Source organism: Triticum dicoccoides, chromosome 1B, assembly GCF_002162155.2.
Source record: "Triticum dicoccoides isolate Atlit2015 ecotype Zavitan chromosome 1B, WEW_v2.0, whole genome shotgun sequence".
Classification (NCBI taxonomy): domain Eukaryota; kingdom Viridiplantae; phylum Streptophyta; class Magnoliopsida; order Poales; family Poaceae; genus Triticum; species Triticum dicoccoides.
The window spans coordinates 593,939,912-593,961,459 of record NC_041381.1 but is presented as its reverse complement, the minus strand read 5'-3'; positions in this window follow the sequence as shown (position 1 = coordinate 593,961,459).

The following is a 21,548-nucleotide window of genomic DNA, read 5'->3' as shown; positions in this document are numbered from 1 at the left end:
ATGAAGAAAGTTAGAGGAAATAAAGGTCCATTTTGGTGTATATATATATGCTCAGTTCGGTTTATGTACGATGAAAACTGATGATACACCTGCACACCTAACAACTAGCAATGGTAACACCAAATTGAACAACATAAATCGAATAAATTAGAAATATCTGTCAACTCAGTTCGGTTTGATGTTTGGTCTTTGGTTTTAAAAAATGACTTAACTCATGAACGAAGAACGGCGTGGCAAAGCGTGCGTCACCCTCTAGTATCCTTCTATCCCTACACAACGCAAGGTAACAAGAGACCACCGCGGTGCTTTCTGCAGATGGCATGAGGGCATCTCCAGCCGTTGCCCCCCCCTCCCCCCCCAGGACGCATAAAAAACGCCCCCTGGGGGCGAGCCGGCGATACACTCGGCGCTGGGGGCAGTTTTGCGCCCAGTCGTCGCCCCCAGGCGCCGAAATTGGCCCACTTTGCAGCCCAATTTCGGCGAATAAACGGCCCATATGGGCGAGAATAGGCCCATATTCGGCGTGGTTTCGCCTTGTCTCGGCGTTCAATTATCAACACAATTATTCCTTATCACATATTTCATCACAGAAAAATCAAATACTTCAACAAAATACTACAACAACAAATAGTTCAATACAAATTATATAGTTCAACAAATAAAAACTCGTATTTCATCACGCGGCGTCCCCCTTGAGCCTCCATAGGTGCTCAATCAGATCTTTCTGCAGTTGATGATGCACCTGTGGGTCTCGGATCTCCTGACGCATACTGAGATAGGCAGTCCAAGTTGCCGGTAGCTGGTGATCAACTTCGGCTAGAGGACCCTGCCTGTAGTATGGTTCAGTGTCAAACACTGGGTCTTCTTGCTCGCTCTCGATGATCATGTTGTGCAAGATGACACAGCAAGTCATGATCTCCCACATTTGATCTTTCGACCAGGTCTGAGCGGGGTACCGAACAACAGCGAATCGAGATTGGAGCACACCAAATGCCCGCTCGACATCCTTCCTGCAAGCCTCCTGAAGCTTCGCAAACCACGCGTTCTTGCCTCCTGCCACAGGGTTTGAGATCGTCTTCACAAATGTCGACCATCTCGGATAGATGCCGTCAGCTAGATAGTACCCCTTGTTGTATTGGTGCCCATTGATCTCGAAGTTCACCGGAGGAGAATGGCCCTCAACGAGCTTGGCAAAAACAGGAGAGCACTACAACACGTTGATGTCATTGTGAGTTCCTGGCATACCAAAGAAGGAGTGCAAAATCCAGAGGTCCTGTGTGGCTACCGCCTCAAGCACCACACTGCAACCGCCTTTTGCGCCTTTGTACATCCCCTGCCAACCAAATGGGCAGTTCTTCCATTTCCAATACATGCAATCGATGCTTCCAAGCATCCCAGGAAATCCTCTTGCTGCATTCTGGGCTAGGATCCGAGCAGTGTCTTCCGCATTGGGTGTTCTCAAGTATTGTGGCCCAAACACTGCCACCACTGCCCGATAGAACTTGTAGAAACACTCTATGCTGGTGGACTCGGCCATGCGCCCATAGTCGTCGAGTGAATCACTGGGAGCTCCATATGCAAGCATCCTCATCCCTGTCGTGCACTTCTGGATGGAGGTGAATCCAAGAGCGCCAGTGCAATCCATCTTGCACTTGAAGTAGTTGTTGAACTCCCAGATGGAATTCACAATCCTGAGGAAGAGCTTTCGGCTCATCCGATAACCGCGCCGAAATGTTCTCTCGCCATGAAGTGGAGCATCGGCGAAGTAGTCGGAGTAGAGCATGCAGTAGCCTTGCAGACGATGCCGGTTCTTTGCTTTCACCCGCCCCGGCACCGAGCCACCTCGACGCGACTTTTCATTGCTCGCCAGCAGCTGGGCGAGGGCGGCGAGCACCATCAGATGCTCTTCTTCCTGGACGTCGGCCACGGCTTCCTCCTCCAGCAGCGCGGCGAGCTCTTCCTCCTCATCCGAGCCCATCACCGAGACAGTCAAAACGCCGAACACCTTGCGCTCGGTGGGCGTGTACCCGCCGTTAAACCGCGCCTCCGCGGCCGGAAACGGCGGCCGGAAACGCCCAGCTGCTGCGGGAGGGGCTGCCGCGGCGAAGCACTGCTATTTTCCGATGGGGAATGGCTATCTAGTGGAGTAGGCCGGCGGCCGTCGCCGGGATATAGCTAGTGGTGGCCGAGGGCACGGGGGGTGCGAGGTGAGTCGGGGGAAGAAAACCTTGACTTTTCCCCTGTCGGTGTGGGCCAGGCGTGCTTTTCCCTAGCGCCGGAGCCCCCAACGGCTCCCCAGCGCACCGGGTTCGGCCTGTGACCGCCGGGCGGAAAAAAAGTCCGAACCGGCGATTTTCGGCGTCCTGGGGGCGCGACTGGGCCATTTTTTCGGCGCCGGCACGAAAAAAACGCCTGGGGAGGCCTTCTTGGGGGCGCGGCTAGAGATGCCCTGAGAGGATGGAGCACGGGATGGTTGGAGCAGCAGGGCCTAGCGACGAGGTGCTGGGAGATTAAGCTGTTGCAGGAGTGCGCCCAATGAGGGTCAGACATGGTGGCACGTGCCACCAAATGCATGATTTGCTTCCAATACTCCATCAGTAGTTCCTGATGCCTCATATGTCCATACATTTCAAATCCATGTTCATGATGTGCAGGCACACAATGTACAATGGATGAATAAAATAAGGCTAACTGATTCTAAGACGGAGAAGTGAATAAAATGAGAAACGAACGATCCCTTCTTTGGTTTGCTTAGGGGGAAAAGGCCTTGCTCCTTATAAAATGTTTGGATGGTAGGAAGTGACATAAGGCCATCGGTCCTCCGGTAGGTCAGCAGTGAAATATCTCTTGGTAATGAGTTCAGTCCTCAGGTAGGTCAGTGGATACCGAAGTTTCACCAGTTTTTTTAAGAAGAAGATTTGTATTGCACTTTCAGTTATGTAAAAAATATCAACATGATGCACCTAACCAACACATTTCATGAAAATAGAGCCTAATGATTTATTTATTTTTGCGAAAAAGCCTAATGATTGTTACTCTGTCCTCATAGAGAAAATGAGAGCTTGTACACCCAACCTCGCCTAGTAACATGCATGCATGGCTGCCTGCATCCATGGTTAGCAAATCACATGGTGATTTGCGTGGATAATTAAACATTATTAAAAAGAACTAAGAAATGAATTGATAGCTTGGTCCAAAACCAGTCCAGTGAGTGGCCAGGAAGAGTGTAATGTAGAAAAGTTGGGCCTAACGGAGCAACATAGACGTCGCGATACACATAAGCAGGGCAGCAATAGGTGCCGGCGCGCCGACCCAAATTTGGGCCGGTTGCACTACGGCTCTTCGATCTGAAGCCTAACAGCCGTGTGATCTGATCTCTCCTCCCCTCTGAGTCGTCTTCTTCCTCTGAACACATCCCCAAATAAAATCCCGTGCCTCTGCCCACGCGACTCTGCCTCCGTGTGTTGCTCCTTGAGGGCAACGATCGCCGGCCGCCAGTCGCTCGCACCCCCGCTTCCTCTCCTCGTCGCAGCTCCCGGGTCATAGCTCCCTTTGATGCCATCTACTTTGTGGCCATGGCGACGCCCGCTCGTCGTCGTTTCGTGGTGCCTTGTTTGTGGCATCCCCATGCCCCCGGTTGCAGCAGCCCAGCCGGCCTCCATTCTCTCCTCCTCCCAGCGCGTCGTCGCACCAACGGCCGGCGATGGTCACAACATCCTACCTCCGCCTATGTCGGTTCTAGCACATGGGGCCACCATCGCGGCTTCTACGGTCGCCGGTTGTAGCATCCCGGGTGCTTGTTTCAACTTTTCTGATTTCTAGTCGCCGGTCACCGCCGCTAAAGGTGGTAACAATTACTTTCTCTGGTAGTAGCAAAAATTCTATGTGGTTGCAGCAAAAACATTGTCGCCACCTCATGGGTTGCATCTCCTTCATGAATGATGTAGCAAATCATGTAGCTAGTAGTAGCAAAAAGATGTGGTTGCAGCAAACAAAATGTCGCCATCGTCTGGGTCGCATCATCTTCACGGATAATGTAACAAATATCGTCACTGGTTGTAGCAATTTCTGCCGCTAGTAGTAGCAAAAACACTACACGGTTGCGACAAAGTGTTGTCGCCGTCGTCGGGGTTCACACCAGAGGCACATAATGGTTGTAGCAAATTCCACCACGGGTCGTAGCTCCTCCGTCGCATGGTTCTAGCAACTCGCGCCAACGGTTGCAACATCCCCTAAGCGCCATCGTAGAATTCCGCCATTGAGGTCCCCGTGGTCGCCATGCGCCGCCGTCCTCGCTCTCTTTTGCAGGAAAACGGCGTGGATGGGGGAGGCGCCCGCGCGATGGAAGAATTGGCTTCTGGGGGGGGGGGCGTTGGTAGGCATCTCCGCTAGCGGCTCATTTCCTGCGAGATGCTGTCGGCCCTTGTCGAGGAGGTTGCGGCGAGAAAAAAGCTGCAGCGCAGCGCGAGAGGGGCTCAGGCAAGAAGATGAGGAAGAAACAAGACAAGCGATGGGGTGGGCCCCTTGTACCCTACGTGTATTGTTTGAATTAGTTGGGGAATGAGCGCGTGGGACACGACCGGCCGAAACTTCGACCGGCGCATCGCTCCCAAATGTTTACCTTCACATAATAGACCCAGGTGTATGGCCTGTTTGGCAAGCTTTTGGGCCGTTTTTCAATTAACCGTTTATGGTGTGTTTGGCAAAGAGAGAGGAAAGATCATGTTCACAGAAAAAAAAGAGAAAGGAAAATACCCCCCTCCCCCAGAGGCTCCCGTGAGCGACCGGGCGCCGCTCCTCTCTCCCCTCCCGGTCTCCCTTCCCCACCACAAGGCGCTGCCAGGCAAAGCCCGACCGACGTAGGTAGCGGCGGGGTTTTCTTTCCTCTCCGCTCATTCGTTGGCTGGCGCGGGGCATGGCGGGTGGTGGCATTGGGCTGCCACGGGCCCAGCAACGCGACGGCGGTGCTGCCTGACGGCAGGAATGTTTTCTTTGAAGCCGGGAATTCTTTACTCTTTTTGCCTGATGAGCAAAGGTTGCTTGACGCGCCAGTCGCCGTGCCAGAGCTCTGAAACCTTCTGTCGTGGAAAGGTCACGGCAGATGTCCTAGCAAAATGACTTAGTCGTGGAGCTATTACAACTAGGAAGCTTAAAGGGGTTAAACAGGATAAAGGATACGTGAGTTTATAATGGTTCGGCCCCTTGCGGTGAAGGTAAAGGCCTAATCCAGTTTGAGGTGATATTGCTTATGTCTCGATTACCAGGGAGCGAATCCGCTTGACCTAGCTTTCGATCTGATGTTACTTGTCCTGAATCGCCGCCGGGTCGTCCCTTTATATACAGAGGTCGACGCCCAGCGGCTCACGGAGTCCCGGCCGGCTCATAAACAGTGTCTGGCTCGGTGACTATCTATTCTTGCCTTACAATACAATTCATACATATATGACGGTTTATCTCTACGGGCCTTAAGCCACCTTTGGGCCTTGGGCCCTTAACTGAACCGCCATCTTCAAATATCATCTTGGGCTTCATATACTGAATCACCATAGGTATAACCCGGCCCCTCCTGGGCGGGTCATACCTAATAGTTATATCCCCAACATTAGGCCCAAATTGATTTGAACTGGTTCATGTTAATTCAACACTTAGGAAAAATCTTCTCCTCTTCATTTGTGCGAGAATTTATAACCCGCCATGATGTCACCTGCCATTAATTCACCCTTTATTCAACATATCTCAACGAATCTTTATCTTTTAATAACCGCTCCAAAAATCGAGGCGCCTGGGCAGCTGGATAACCATGTTTGGCCTCCTCGTTTTTTGTGCCCACTTATTAGTCTTTCCTTATAAATAGCCACGATCAGTCTTTCCTCATTCTCCCCCTTTCCATCGTCTTCCTCCTTTCGCGACCGTCTGCCGCTCGAGCTCTGCCACCGCCGTGAAGCACACCGTCGTCCTCATCCTTGGCCATTGCATCACCCTGAGCGAACCAGAGAACAGCAGCGCCCCTCCGCAGTCGATCTGCATCTGTAAGTACTTTCTTTCCTGTACCCCAGATCCGCATTAGGGTTTCTGAACTTCTCTGTGTTCTTCGTAGTTCATCGTAGTTCATCTTCAGTGCCTGCACTGTATCCCTCTTTGATCTGAAAATGGTGCATAACTTATGCGATAGCTGTTTTGCTTTTGCATTCAATACCAGCGGACCCCCTTTCCTTGCAAAAGAGATCTCATTAGGGCTTATGAACTCCACTGTACTGGTTTTAGGTCTTGAATTATTTCTTTCTTTTTGAACTGCCTCTGATCCAAAATAATAATTGCAATCTATGAAACCTGTTTTTGTGGCACTTAGCCAAAAAACTGCACTTTGATAGATCCACCTAGCCATGGCGGCTCATACCATCGGCTTTAATGGCAATGCTCAATAGATAACATCAAACTTCTCATGGCGGCTTAAATAACCTGACGTAATTAGTCATATACCATTAGGCCCCTTTATAAGCCGCTAGTCTGATATGTGCTGTAATACCTTTTCCTCCGGCTTAATTTTGAACCGGCAAATTTATTCTTTTCTTTTTAGGCTTCCTTGTTCACTATGCCGCCCAAAACAACCACCTCCTGTAACTGGGTTCGCTCCATCATCACGGAGAACACACTTGAAGATTTTGTGAAAACTAGCTATCTGCCCAAAAAGGATGTCATGTCGTATCGCGCCCCTAAGTCGACAGAAGAAAAGCCTCAGCCCGAAGAAGGGGAAGTCATTTTCTTCACTGATCACATGAACCTGGGCTTTTGCCGCTCGACTCTAAGTTCTTCAGAGACGTTCTGTGCTTTTTCGACCTCCATCCTGAAGACATCGGACCCAATTCCGTGTCTAACATATGCAACTTTCAAGTGTTCTGTGAGGCATACCTTGAAGAAGAGCCCAACTTGGAAGTTTTCAGAGAATACTTTTACTTGAACCGCCAGAATGAATATTCCAACGAAGCAAGTATGGAACTTGGTGGGGTCTCAATACAACGACGGAGAGACGCCATTTTTCCTTATGCACAGCCGCCAAGTCATCCCAAAGACTAGAACCAGACATGGTTCTACTGCCAAGACACTTCTCCGGCTGATGAGAACCCTTTGCCCGGCTTTCGCGCCCCGCGTCTCGAATCCAATCATCCGCTCCCCGACAAGTTGTTAGCTGTTGATCGCCAGAAGCTCACCCCTACCATTGCAAAAGTTAAAGCTCTGTTGGGGAACGTCTTAAATGGCATTGACCTGGTCCGGTGCTGGGTTGCCTGGCGGATCATCCTCGAGCTACCGCTCCGGATTAATGTGCACTTACACAGGTGACACAAAGGATCCTCTACACCACAGCCCCGATGCGTTACCTAATGACCTTATCAATGATATGACGAAGTCGCTTCTGAATGAAAGCCTAGCAGATTGTGGCAAAGTGGGCCTAAGCCCTTTCTGCAAAGCTAACCCGGCTCCAGGGGTAAGCCGCCGAACTTAGTTAAGTTACTGTTATCTTTGATGTTTTGTCTTAACTCAACCTTTGCTGATTTTCACAGGCTGATGACGAGTTTTGGAAGATGACCATGAGGCTGCAAAGAGAGCCAGGAAGGCCAATAAAGCCGCCAGGAAAGCCGCCAAGAAGAGAGGAAAAAAGCCCAGCGCTTCTGAATTACTTCAACTGGAGGACACCTCTGAGTCGGTGGTAGCTCTTGACTCTCTTGGCTCCTTTTTTAACCATCTTATTGACACTAACTATCATCAGGATGACACGGGAACGAGTCAGGGAGTGGAAGTAGAGGTAACTATTATTTCTCCGACTCCGAGCCTTTGCCAAGACAAAAAATCCGAAGAGTAACCCGGAAAGTAAGATTTTCAAAACCCTTAGCTCATCTGGATCCTCACTTTATTTTGAAGCAATAGCTGCTCGAGAGACGGTGGCAAACTCGGACAAGCAAGGATGCGGAACTCTCTTCCGGCTTACTGAACACGCCAAGGAAGCGTCGAAATGAGGTCACCCCCAATTTAAACTCTTTTTATCCTTTGGCGGGTCTTACTCGTCAACCACTCAACTCTTCTGACTCAAATTATCAGGATACATCTTATTCCTCCTCCGGCGATTCAATTCAATCCAACATGCCGGCTTTCAAGACCGCTCCTGGGTAATGGCGATTTACTTTATCCTTTACTCATTCTGATCCTTTTATGCTTATACTGCCCTTTCTGACTCATGCAGTGGAAAAGCAAAGCCTAGTAAGAGGGAAAAGAAGAACAAGCCAGTCGAAGATCCGAAGGCCAATGAACCGGAGTAGCAGACTCCAGCGCCTGATATCTCTATTCCCCACTCATCTGAGCCGGTTCTTGATAACCCGCCAACAACTTCTGACCCCCCTATGGAGCGAGCCATTGATGAATCTTTAAATCCTGGAGTCTCTAGTCCACAAAAGACGGTTGATGTTCATGATGAAGATGCGGTGATCACTGCCACCGGCTTTAGAGAACCGGGAAGGCCCACTGCGCTAGCCAAGCATTCTGCTAAGGAGGAGCATATTGAACGGCGTAAAGTCAGATTTGATATTGCTGATTACTCCCACTTGAGCATTGGTGAAGTTTTTTCTGGTTATCTTAGCCAAGTGCATAGCAGCCGCGATCTTGAAGTAGACATGGTGAAACAAATGTACCAGAAGTTTGAGGCGTGAATTCTTCCTTTATTGAGTTATGCTTACTATGCTAGCCCCCAAGTCTACTGTTTATGATAAATATTCTGTAGACTTAGATGAACCATGAGCATAAGTCACATCCTTTGGTAGAATCCTTTGATCACCCGACTTAATCCGTAGTCCCCAAGGGCCAGTTTAATCAACATGAATGAGCCGGTCATTTATATTCATGTATAGAAGATGATACTTACTTGTTTACTTTTCAACAGCAATATGCATTAGTCCCCAAGTGCCAAGTACTCTTGCTTGCAAAGTGCTTGGGACTTACTCTCATAAGCCGCCACTTAGATGGAACTTTTGGTAGACATTACCCCCCAAGTGCCAAGTGTTATTGCGTGCAAAAGGCTTGGGACTTGATATTTTCAACTGACATTTGAATTATGATGTTGATCCAGTTTATGAACAGACCACCACTGCTGAACTTCAAACATAGCTGGCTGAGTTGAAGACCCGCCTGGAACTGCAAAAGTCTGAGACCCAGAAAGCAAACTCAAACTTTGAATTTACTGTGGCTGAATCGGGAAAAATGAAGGCCGGCTTTAAAGTTGAGAAGGATGCCGGGGCTGAAGAGAAAATTGCCTTGACCCAACGGGCTGAGAAGGCAGAGGCGGCTCTCGAAGAAACCACCACTGAACTTACTAGCCTAAAACGCCAGGTGTCTCAGATGGTATCTGCTATTTTTGGTAAGTCGCCTGATGATTGTCAAATTTTGAATATCTTCCTTGATGATATTATGTGCTCTTAACTCCTCTATGATTATTATGCAGGCCCTAGGAGCAGCAATCTCAACCAAGACATGCTTGTAAAGCTAAAGGCGGTTTACACATTGGTGGAGCAGCTTTATGATACGTCTCCAACGTATCTATAATTTATGAAGCATTCATGTTATTATATTATCTGTTTTGGATGTTTATGAGCTTTATTATACACTTTTATATTATTTTGGGACTAACCTATTAACCGGAGGCCCAGCCCAAATTGTTGTTTTCTTGCCTATTTCAGTGTTTCGAAGAAAAGGAATATCAAACGGAGTCCAAATGGAATGAAACCTTCGGGAGAGTTATTTTTGGAACGGAATTAATCCAGGAGACTTGGAGTGTACGTAAGGGAAGCAACGAGGAAGCCACGAGGCAGGGAGGCACGCCCTACCCACCTGGGCGCGCCCCACCCTCATGGCTCCCCTAACCGACTTCTTTCGCCTATATATGTCCATATACCCTAAAAACATCAGAGAGCACAATAGATCGGGAGTTCCGCCGCCGCAAGCCTCTGTAGCCACCAAAAACCAATCGGGACCCTGTTCCGGCACCCTGCCGGAGGGGCGATCCCTCACCGGTGGCCATCTTCATCATCCCGACGCTCTCCATGACGAGGGAGTAGTTCACCCTCAGGGCTGATGGTATGTATCAGTAGCTATGTGTTTGATCTCTCTCTCTCTCTTGTGTTCTTGAGGTGGTACGATCTTGATGTATCACGAGCTTTGCTATTATAGTTGGATCCTATGATGTTTCTCCCCCTCTACTCTCTTGTGATGAATTGAGTTTTCCCCTTGAAGTTGTCTTGTCGGATTGAGTCTTTAAGGATTTGAGAACACTTGATTTATGTCTTGCCGTGCTTATCCGTGGTGACAATGGGATATTCACGTGATCTACTTGATGTATGTTTTAGTGATCAACTTGCGGGTTCAATGAACTTATGCATAGGGGTTGGCACACGTTTTCGTCTTGACTCTCCGGTAGAAACTTTGGGGCACTCTTTGAAGTACTTTGTGTTGGTTGAATAGATGAATCTGAGATTGTGTGATGCATATCGTATAATCATGCCCACGGATACTTGAGGTGACATTGGAGTATCTAGGTGACATTAGGGTTTTGGTTGATTTGTGTCTTAAGGTGTCATTCTAGTACGAACTCTATGATAGATCGAACGAAAAGAATAGCCTCGTGTTATTTTACTACGGACTCTTGATTAGATCGATCAGAAAGAATAGCTTTGAGGTGGTTTCGTACCTACAATAATCTCTTCGTTTGTTCTCCGCTATTAGTGACTTTGGAGTGACTCTTTGTTGCATGTTGAGGGATATTTATATGATCCAGTTATGTTATTATTGTTGAGAGAACTTGCACTAGTGAAAGTATGAACCCTAGGCCTTGTTTCCTACCATTCCAATACCGTTCACACTCACTTTTATCATTAGTTACCTTGCTGTTTTTTATATTTTCATATTACAAATACCCATATCTACTATCAATATTGCACTTGTATCATCATCTCTTCACCGAACTAGTGCACCTATACAATTTACCATTGTATTGGGTGTGTTGGGGATACAAGAGACTCTTTGTTATTTGGTTGCAGGGTTGTTTGAGAGAGACCATCTTCATCCTACGCCTCCCACGAATTGATAAACCTTAGGTCATCCACTTGAGGGAAATTTGCTACTATCCTACAAACCTCTGCACTTGGAGGCTCAACAACGTCTACAAGAAGAAGGTTGTGTAGTAGACATCAAGCTCTTTTCTGGCGCCGTTGCCGGGGAGGTGACTGCTTGAAGGTATATCTTTAGATCTTGCAATCGAATCTTTTTGTTTCTTGTTTTATCACTAGTCCAGTTTGTAAAAGAAAACTACAAAAAAATGGAATTGAGTTTGCCTCATACGCTTCATCTTTTTAATATCTTTCGTAAGTATGATAAAAAGGAAAACTGTGCTCAAGTGCTAGAAGAAGAAGTTTGTAAAATGTTTGGTACTAAATCTTTGAATGATGAGCATGATTGCAATGTTGTTAGTATGAACTCTTTGAATATCCATAGTACTAATGATGATTGCACTAGTTATGATGAAAATGTCTCTTATAAGCATGTCAACTTTTGTGGAGTGCATAGAGTTTGCAAGTACACACCAAATAGGGAAGATAGATTTTGCAAGAGGCATAAGTATGTAGAAACTAAATGGTTGCAAGAAAGGCTAGATGTTTGTGCTGAAAATTTAAAATTTCTCTTCCGTACTTGTGAACTTTGCAATGAACGTGGTCATTTACATCTCCGATGCAAATTGTTTCATGATCGAATCGTGTCCAAAAATTGTGATGATTTGATTTCCCTTGCACATCATAATGAACTTAGTTTGCTTTTGGGTTATCAAGAAATAAAACGTTTAACTAAGAATCTTCCAGAATTTTCCCTTAAGAAATTTCTTGATATTGATCTAGAGGAAATTTATATGTATTGTGCGGTGAATTGCATTGAAAATCCTTATATTGCCAATTACATAAAGAAAAGAAAGCAAATAGAACATGAAGAGAATACTAATGAAAGGGAAGAAACTTCCCAATATCCTCCTATTATTTTTTATGATGAATCAGGTAACGAGGAGGAGCTTTCTATTTAACCAATCTCATTAATAAGGAGCTCAAAGAAGAGGGTTAAACCCACACATGATGTGAAGAAGAAAAAGAAAAGACGGAGAAGCAAAGGTAGAAAGGTATCTCTCCCGAATGATGTTGCTCCTATTACTCATTGTGATGATGATAATGGCTATACTATTGGTGCTATCCATACTATTAATGATGAGAGTGATTATGCTTATGATATGAAAAGGCCCAAGCTTGGGGATGCTATGTTTGATGAGAATGACATATTTGAGAATATATTTGCTGCAATTAATGTTTGTCCCAAGCTTGGGGATGCTATGTTAATGAAGATGATATTTTTAGCCCCCCAAGTTTTGATATGCAAATTTGTTATGATGATAGCATGCCTCCTACCTATGATGATTATATTGATGAAAGTGGGTTTGGAAGAGTGTCAACTTTAGGAAGTAATGATCCCACTATTTTGGAGGATGTTGAATCTTATTGTGATGAATATGAAAGTGGATTTGGAGAGGTCATGACTTTATTTAGTGATGATTCCACTATCTTGGAAGAGGTTTCAATCGATTATGATGAGAACAAAGTTGCTACTTATGATGATTATTGTGATGAAACTTATGCTATAAATAGTAGAGATGATTATATTTCTAAAACTTGTCATGATTATGATTACCCTTTTTCTGAACATTACTCTTGTAATGTGGAAACAATTTACAGTATTCGAGTCTCTTATGATACTCCCACTATCTCGAATGAGAAGAATTTTTCTTATGTGGAGAGTAGTAAATTTTCTATGCAAGTAGATCATGGAAAGAATGCTTTAGGTGCTGGTTATATTGTTGAATTTATTCATGATGCTACTAAAAATTATTATGAGGGAGGAACATATGCTTGTAGGAATTGCAATAATATCAAGTTTCCTCTCTTTGTGCTTAAAATCTTGAAGTTATGCTCGTTTTGCCTTCCTATGCTAGTTGATTATTGTTCCCATAAGTTGTTTGCTCACAAAATCCCTATGCATAGGAAGTGGGTTAGACTTAAATGTGCTAGTCATATGCTTCATGATGCTCCCATTATGTTTCAATTCTTATCTTTTATGTGAGCATCATTGTCATCATCATGCCTAGCTAGAAAGGCATTAAAGAAAAGTGCTTGTTAGGGGACAACCCAATATTTACCCTTACTGTTTTTGTGTGTCCACATGATTATGCTACTGTAGTAATCATGTTTTATAGCTTTTGTTTCAATAAAGTGCCAAGTAAGACCTTTAGGATAGCTTACGGTGATAGTTGTGTTGATCCTGCTGAAAATCAGAAACTTTTTCACCCAGTGAATTAGTTTTGATAATTCACAGAAACGTGATTTTGATCTGATTCTTTTTGCTATGGATTGGTACATATCTCAGGTTTTCCTACTTTTGTAGGATTTTTGGAGTTCCATAAGTATAGGTTTGATACAGATTACTATAGACTGTTCTGTTTTTGACAGATTCTGTTTTTTTATGTGTTGTTTGCTTATTTTGATCAATCTATGAGTAGTATCGGAGGGTATGAACCATAGAGAAGTTGGAATACAGCAGATATTACACCAATATGAATTTAGAATGAGTACACAACAATACCTAAGTGGTGGATTTATTTTCTTATACTAACGGAGCTTACGAGTTTTCTGTTGAGTTTTGTGTTGTGAAGTTTTCAAGTTTTGGGTAAATATTTGATGGACTATGGAATAAGGAGTGGCAAGATCCTAAGCTTGGGGAAGCCCAAGGCACCCCAAGGTAATATTCAAGGACAACCAAGAGCCTAAGCTTGGGGATGCCCCGGATGGCATCCCCTCTTTCGTCTTCGTCCATCGGTAACTTTACTTGGAGCTATATTTTTATTCACCACATGATATGTGTTTTGCTTGGAGCGTCATGTCATTTTTATTTTGTTTTGCTTGCTATTTGAATAAAATACAAAGATCTGAAATTCTTAAATGAGAGAGAGTCTTCACATAGCTACATAATTATTTAACTACTCATTGATCTTCACTTATATCTTTTTGGAGTAGTTTGTCATTTACTCGTGTGCTTCACTTCTATCCTATGAGTAAATGGTGGAATGCCATAAATCTGAAATCATACATGTTTCATATGCTTATTCCATGGGGAGTAATGACTTCACATATAAAAAGTATAGGTGGAAAATTTATTGAAAGTTAAGAAACATAGTATTGGTCACTTGAACAATTCATGAAAGAATATTGAAGGAAGAGAGGTTTCACATATAAATATACTATCTTGGAAATCTTCTATGATTGTCAGCCCCATTAATTATTTTCAAACTTGAGCAAATTAGTTGAAGTTGGACAAGGAAGACAACATAATGAGTTATGCTTGGGTATATTTGTATAGAAGTTATATTATTATAGATCCTCCAACATATGGTGCTTGCTGTTTAGAATCCTTTGCTAGCCAAAATATCTGTACTAAGCGGGAATACGGCTTGTGCATCCAAATAACTTGAACCAAGTTTCTTCCATGAGTGTCCACCATACCTACCTATATGCGGTATTTACCTGTCTTCCATGATTACCAATGAAACAGACCTCACCAAGTACCATCTGGCTTATGACGTGGGAAATCAGAGGATGCCAACACCGTCTTACAAAGTGACAGGCATGACCCCCCAATCCGTAAGCACACATGTCGGTGTCAAAACCGGCGGATCTCGGGTAGGGGGTCCCGAACTGTGCGTCTAGGCGGATGGTAACAGGAGACAAGGGACACGATGTTTTACCCAGGTTCGGGCCGTCTTGATGGAGGTAAAACCCTACGTCCTGCTTGATTGATATTGATGATGTGGGTATTACAAGAGTAGATCTACCATGAGATCAAGGAGGCTAAACCCTAGAGGCTAGCCTATGGTATGATTGTTGTTATTGTTGTTGTGTCCTACGGACTAAAACCATCCGGTTTATATAGACACCGGAGAGGGCTAGGGTTACACAGAGTCGGTTACAATGGTAGGAGATCTACATATCCGTATCGCCAAGCTTGCCTTCCACGCCAAGGAAAGTCCCATCCGGACACGGGATGAAGTCTTCAATCTTGTATCTTCATAGTCTTGGAGTCCGGCCGATGATGATAGTTCGGCTGTCCGGACACCCCCTAGTCCAGGACTCCCTCAATACCTTTGCCCCTGAAGTTGACCCGTCCAAACTAATTGATGATGAAGCTGAATTTCAAGCTTTGAATGCCATTGACTGGTCGGCATCAACCTTCTAGGACGTAGAACAGGACAAAAAACGGAGAGGGTTAACCCAGAAGCATCAGGCCAGCAAGAAAATTGATCTGTTGGGCGGTTCATATTTGTAGCCTTCTGAAAAACAGTTTAATCAATTGGACTCTGGGAGTCTGGTAATAGGATAGCAATGACTTTGCTCTGTCGTGCCATCGTGCACGTTTTTGTGCTCAACACTGTTAAGCCGCCCTTTATATTTACCCTCTTTACACTTATCATTTGTGTGACTTGTGCATAACAAAATCCTTGAACTATCCTGCACATAGAAATAGATCACAAGAACCCTTGGTGGCTTACCGCAGGGCGGGTCATAATATCTCACATATAACCACTGATGTGTAAAAAACAGTCATAGACAGGGCTGGCATGAATCAGAACTTGAAACATAACTATAATAACAATAGCATACCTGTGATATTGAATTTGTACTGCCAGTTTATGTGACCTGTGCAGTAAGGGTGATAACCCAATCTTGAGAAGCCAAAACTTCCAAATGTTTATGATTGTCATATGCGGGCGACTTATCATCCAAAGTCAAGCCGGGTTAATCAAAACCACATATATGCTTCAGATGTAAAAAAGTGTCAGGAGAAACCCGAATGATTGTTTCAAAAACCTTAAATCAACAAGGATAGAAAAAACATGAGGCTTCTGATTCGAATACGATCATTAAGCCGGACCAACAGGGTTAATGACTATGTTCTCTTTGGTGAATATACCTATGTTTGATCAAGAGGGGACCAACAGTAGCCCCAAGTGGTTTTTGGCATTGCACCGATCAAGAGGGTACCGACAGCTATGTTATCTTTGGTGAAGACACGTATGTTTGAACAGGAAGCCCCCAAGTGACCTTGAAGCTTTTTTAATGACTCTGATTCAAATACGATCAGAGTCGGACCAAAAGGGGTTAAGCTATGATTCGAATACGATCCAGCCCTGATGTCTACTACACAACCTTCTTCTTGTAGACATTGTTCGGCCGCAAGTGCACAGTTTGTAGGACAGTAGCAAATTTCCCTCAAGTGGATCACCTAAGGTTTATCAATCCGTGGGAGGCGTAGGATGAAGATGGTCTCTCTCAAGCAACCCTGCAACCAAATAACAAAGAGTCTCTTGTGTCCCCAACACAGCCAATACAATGGTAAATTTTATAGGTGCACTAGTTCGGCAAAGAGATAGTGATACAAGTGCAATATGGATAGTAGATCAAGGTTTTTGTAATCTGAAAATATAAAAACAGCAAGGTAACTAATGATAAAAGTGAGCGTAAACGGTATTGCAATGCTAGGAAATAAGGCATAGGGTTCATACTTTCACTAGTGCAAGTTCTCTCAACAATAATAACATAGATAGATCATATAACAATCCCTCAACATGCAACAAAGAGTCACTCCAAAGCCACTAATAGCGGAGAACAAACGAAGAGATTATGGTAGGGTACGAAACCACCTCAAAGTTATTCTTTCGGATCGATCTATTTAAGGGCGCCGAGGCTCCCGCATCCGCTACCGAAGATCGCAGATTCAGCTCCCAGCGCCAGGCTAGCGAGGTAAGCAATTATACCCTTTACGGGACACTTGTTTTTCATAGTTTGACTCCATGTGGGATCTAAACTCCCTCTCCTTTGACAGGACTGGCTGAAGAAGGCTGAGCAGACTAACTGTCCGGCCCCTTTGCCAGAAGACCCAGCGGACGCCCGTTTAACGGGGCTGCTGGTTCCGGCACCCCACGTGGTGCCGGAGAAGAAGGCCAAGAAGGAGCCCACGGGCACTCGAAAGAGTTCCCATTTTCAGGTGTCCGATGACTCCGAGGCGGACTCCTCCCACGAGGACAAGGAGGAGAAGAAAAGGCCTCTCCCCCAGCGGGGGGAGGGAAGAAAAGGAAGGCTTCCCCAACGAGGGAGGCTGAAGGGTCCAAGAAGGGAAGTACTCTTCCCTCGGACTGTTCCGCCCACGCCGGTGACGACGACGAGGATTGCCCTCAAAGGACCAAGCCCCTGGCGAGATCGTAAGTATCCGGACTCCCGAATGACTTCATGATTTTTTTTTCTGCCACATGGTGTCTTTCTAACACCGCATACAACCCTGCAGTCCGCCCAAGGACGATCTTCCCGCTTCATCGAGCGGGTCCTTGGGCACGTTAGATGTGAACAGTACTTCACTTCGAACTGCCTCCTCCCCCCGTGACGCTAACGACGCCGAGGTGGGATCCCAGAGAAGGACCCACCCGGAGGAGGAGGACCCGGAGGTGCCACAGGGCAACCTCCCGGACTTCGTACCGGACTCCATACCGGAACCTGTAGTGGTTCCGGAGTCCGGCGGGCGGCCCCTTCGTAAGAAGGGCAAGACCGTGACACCGGTGGCCTCCGTCCAACCGGAGGCACCAGATAACTTGCTGGAGGCGCTCAACGGCGCTTCCATCGAGGAGGAACACCGCACAGTTATGAGTGCGGTGATTCAGAAGGTCTAGCTCGCCAAAAGCGGGCTGACCGAAGCCTGCAGTAGCCTTCTAACAGGCTTTGAGGTAAGAAATTTAATATATGTAAAATAGTACCGCATAGACAGTAGCCCCTGATGCTCGGTTCGGTGTTCAGAAAGAAAAGCCGGACTGAGGATCTAAAAATATATACGCAGGAGTCATAAAAAATATGTCAATATGGGATTGCAGGCTGCGTTGCTGACCTCTGCCGCACTGATTGCGGAGGTCGATGCTTTGAAGCAAAACCTCGAGCGGTCCGAGAATGAGCTTGGCCGTGCCAAGAAGCAGCTCGAGGACAAAGAAGGTGAGTAGCACCTTATTAAAGTTGTACCTTACAGAAAAGGATTTGGTTGCAAGAAGAATGACAAGGATAACGTGGGTATTGCAGGGGCCACCAACGAGGTGGCGACCCTGAAGGAGGCGGTGTCCGCGGCCGAACGTAATGCGGCCGCAGAGCACACCGAGCAAGAGAAGCAGGAGGCGCGGGTGGCAGAGGTACAACAAGAGCTCCAGGCTCTCGTGGAAAAGCATGAGAGTTTGGAGCGCGACTCGAAGACTCGAGAGTCCGAGCTTGCATCGGCTCTTGAGAGTGCCAAAGCCGCTAAGGCCGAAGCCTACAAGGCCCTCCAGGAAATCGAGGCGTTGAATAAAATAGCGTCGGGTAAGGCATTTTTCATGCAAAGCAAGCATGTGGATGTGGATTACGTGTCACTTACACGAATTCGGAGCTCTCCAGGAGCGTTCGCAGATCTGCCCTGCAGCGTGTCTGATGCTGCCGCTTTCTACAGGGCCGAGGAGGGGAGCTTGACGGAGGAGGTCTTCTGGTCTCAATATGCTGAGGCCGGACATCCGGTGCCCCTTAGCGACCAGCTGAAGCAGCTGGTCGAGCTCCACAAGGTGGCCGAACAGGCCATGAAGGGCCTCATAGTTCGGCTGTGGCCCAATGAGGCCATGCCTGGGAGCTACTTCGGCCTGGTGCGGCGGCTGGTGGATGCGTGTCCATGGGTTGAGGTCATCAAGCGATCCGCCTGTATTGAAGGTGCCCGTCGGGCCCTTGCCCGTGCTAAGGTGCACTGGGGCAAGATGGATGCTGAGAAGCTTGTTACGGATGCGCCACCACCGGGCAAGGAGTATCGCACGCCCGAAATGTATTATAAGGGTGTCCTGAAGGGTGCCCGCATTATTGTGGGTGAGTGCTCCAATGATGTAATATTTGAGTAGACTCGCATTTTGTTATCCTGTGCGTTGAAAACTTTGTTCATATGCGCTAAGCAACGCTTGTTAATTTAAAATATTACCTTCTGTGCGGCCGTTTATCAAATCTGAGAGATGGCAAGTCGTCGGCTTCAGCCCCCATGCCACGAGTGCTGGGGTGTTCGGGATAAATTTGAGCACTCTTGTTCCCATTTTTGGGTCCATCTAGGGAGGCGCTCAACTCAACGAACTAGGCAACCGAACTTATAATGCTTGAACACTCTCACTTAGCCATAGAATTCTATAATTTTAAATTTCGGCGAAGCCCCTAGTGTTCAGAAGGCCGAATTCGGGGCGCTATCCACGCCTGGCCCGGACAAAGCCGGTTCCTCGCTCTAAGCGGCATAAGTCTTTAGGGACTCGAAAAAACCTCTCGAACAGCGACCGGCTCTCTCCTCGTCATGACGGTCAGTTTTAGCTTTCTCCACTGAGGCGCTCGCCCAGCTCAACTGGGGCGCAATCGCAGTGGTTCTCCCAGTGCTACCTTAGCCGATACAACGGAACGTAAGGTACCAAAACATGGGAGCCGGGCAAACCTAACTATTGACCCAAGACATGATTCGGAGCCGATGCATATAATGCTATAAGTTCGGGGTGCCGCACTTGTGAAAGTGTTCGGACTTATCACACCATAATGTGGGGAACTTAAGCCCCTGGTGTATTTAGCCGTACCAAAGTGTACGGATGCAACATGTCGTAAATGAACATATGTATAAGAAAGGAATGCAATTATAAGCAAAAAGGTGCTGCATTGTTTTATTCAAGAAATACTGCTATGAATGCAGAACGATACAAATAGTGCGATAAGCATGGGATGGGACTATTAAACATGTCCCCCTCCAGGGGTAGGCTGCGGAATGGTGTATAAAACAGATTTAATGCTCATAAGGGAGACCACCTGGATATTCGTCGCAGCCTTTCTCCTTCCCTGGCTGTTGCATCGTGAGTTCGGCCGGTCTACTGCCGGACAGGGCCTCTGGTGAACGGAGTCCTGTGGGTAAGAAAGAAAAAGAAAGAAAAGAAAAAAAAAGGAATGACACACTTGGGAACCCCTGATGTGGTTAAGCCGCATTCTGGGCCTGTTGTGGTCATGCCCCTCCCCCTATGCCCATGGTATCTCCAGAGCGTAATGATGTACGCGAAGGACCAGTCTTGCAATCTTGTGAGGGCTGGGGTTGGGGCCGCATTGCTACACGTGCTCGGAACGTGACAGGTGGTCTTTTTGTAGGTTGCTCCGGGCGCGTTTAGCCGTGTCCGGTCGCTTAATGGCCGGACTCGAGAATTGCCTTAAGAGGCTGCATTGTACTTCTGCCGCGAGAGCCGTTGTATGTTCCTCCGTTCGGAGGGAGCGTTTGGTGTTTCCGTTGACCGTGATGACTCCTTGAGGGCCTGGCATCTTGAGCTTGAGGTATGCGTAGTGCGGCACCGCGTTGAACTTTGCAAACGCGGTCCGTCCGAGTAGAGCATGATAGCCGCTGCGGAACGGAACTATGTCGAAGATTAACTCCTCACTTCGGAAGTTATCCGGGGATCCGAAGACCACTTCCAGTGTAACCGAGCCCGTACAATTGGCCTCTACACCTGGTATGATGCCTTTGAAGGTCGTCTTTGTGGGTTTAATCCTTGAGGGGTCTATGCCCATCTTGCGCACTGTATCCTGACAAAGCAGGTTCAGGCTGCTGCTGCCGTCCATCAGGACTCTGGTTAGGTGAAATCCATCGACGATTGGGTCTAAAACCAATGCGGCGAATCCGCCGTGGCAGATGCTGGTGGGGTGGTCCCTTTGATCAAAAGTGATCGGGCAGGAGGACCATGGGTTGAACTTCGGGGCGACTGGCTCCATCGTGTATACGTCCCTGAGTGCACGCTCCTGCTCCCTCTTGGGTATGTGGGTTGCATATATTATATTCACCGTCCGCACTTGTGGGGGAAAACCCTTCTGTCCTCTATTGTTCGGCAGTCGGGTCTCTTCTTCGTCATCGCTATGTAGCCCCTTGCCATTGTTTTCGGCAATTAGCTTGCCTGCCTGCTTGAATACCCAACAGTCCCTGTTGGTGTGGTTGGCTGGCTTTTTGGGGGTGCCGTGTATCTGGCACGAGCGATCGAGTATTCGGTCCAAATTGGACGGACCCGTAGTAGTTCTTTTGAATGGCTTTTTCCGCTGACCGGGTTTGGAGCCTCTGAATCCGGCATTGACTGCCGTATCCTCATTATTGTCACCGTTAATGCGGCGTTTGTTCTTGTTGCGACGCGACCTGCCATTGCGGTCCTTGGTATCTGGATTGCCAGAATTTTTGCTGAGGTTGTTGCTGCGGGCTAGCCAGCTGTCCTCTCCCGCGCAGAAGCGGGTCATGAGTGATGTGAGGGCTGCCATGGATTTCGGCTTTTCCTATCCCAGGTGCCAGGCAAGCCACTCGTCGCGGATGTTATGTTTGAAGGC